Source organism: Lactuca sativa, chromosome 8 (genome assembly GCF_002870075.4).
Source record: "Lactuca sativa cultivar Salinas chromosome 8, Lsat_Salinas_v11, whole genome shotgun sequence".
Lineage (NCBI taxonomy): Eukaryota > Viridiplantae > Streptophyta > Magnoliopsida > Asterales > Asteraceae > Lactuca > Lactuca sativa.
Genome location: NC_056630.2, coordinates 6,450,001 through 6,451,558, shown reverse-complemented (window position 1 = coordinate 6,451,558; position 1,558 = coordinate 6,450,001).

The window sequence follows — 1,558 nt, the reverse complement described above, 5'->3', positions numbered from 1 at the left end:
AACAACTCGTCGAGCCCCTCCATTACTGAGTCTACCCTCAAACTCGTTGAGTCCACTCCACTACTCACTGGTCCCACTTGGCATCGCTCAAAAAGGAAGAAATCGGGAACTCGCGACTCGACTCGCCGAGTCGTTCCTCCGACTCGCCGAGTCACCGCCATGCAACTATTCTACACTCGATTCTGCTCGAATCCAATACATACAAATGATAGATCTGAGTCCAATAAGCTGATTTACCACGTAAAGTTTCCAACTTTACGTGTACAAACACATGAACAAGGGAATAAAGGCTAAAAAGGCACTTAAAAGGGTAGATCTAGGGTTATGATGCAAAATAGCTCCATAAAGGCAATAGATCTGGGCTCTACAACTCCTAAATGAACAGATCTAAAGATATCTTGAGATAAATGGAGTTCCATATCAACATAAGGCTTGAGAAAAGCATCAACTAGATCTAGAGGGGATTTTAAAGCATAAAAGGGAAAGAAAATCCGAAAAATACCTCAAAGAGCTCTTGTTTTCCCTTGAATCTCTGCTCTACAACTCTTCTCCTTGCTCCTTTCTTCTTCTCCTTCTTCAAGCCTTCACAAATGTACACAAAATCACTTAAAATCACTCAAGAACGAATTAGGGTTTTCTCACAACTTCTGAGGGTGAAGGAGGCGAGAATGGAGGCCATAAGGTGGCTTAAATAGTGGGCAACCAGGGGATTTAGGGTTTCTCCCAGACGGACAGACTCGCCGAGTCCAGAATATGGACTCACCGAGTCTCCAGCTAACACGTGCTCAAAATCCCGTCCCTACTCGGCGAGTCAGGCTATGAACTCGCCGAGTCCCTTTTGAAAAACTTCAAAATAAATACCAAAGAATCATCATACCGGAAACGGGTCGTTACACATGCTCAAAAACCTAGATCTAGAAGAGTTGGACAAAAAGATAGGAACTTTTGGACTTACAGAGATCCAAGTTTATGGTTTTCTTAGATTACAACAAAATTCTCAATCGGGACAACACTTAACAATTAAGATTGTGCACATGCAACCTAATGAGATTAACAATACTAGCATAAACCCTACTAATTTCGAAAACAATAAACTAGGGTTACATACCTCTAACTTGTTATTGCAAACAAGTTTGCTTGATTCCTTCCTTTGTTGACTTGAGAAGCTCACACCAAATATTTAGTGCCTCTAATGATTTGTACCCAAACCCTAGCAACAAGAACATAAGAGGAAAGAGCAAAGTAGGATCAGATTTTCGGCTATCCTTTTGGTATATGGCATGGACGAAATCTAGGCACCCAAGGGTTCTTATTTATACTTGATAGGATAACCCTTGAAACCCTAATCCTGAATAAAATAATAATATTTTAATTTCGGATGGTTATCCAGTTTCCTTATCTTCAAAAGGAATATTTCAGATGTCTTTTGGCATCTCCTAAAATCATCCACCCTATATGGAAGAGGCTGAAATTCCTTCTTGCTCAACTATTGAACAATTAGTCCTCACACCTTTATTTAATCCAATTAATCCCAAAACCAATTTCAATTAATTTCTTA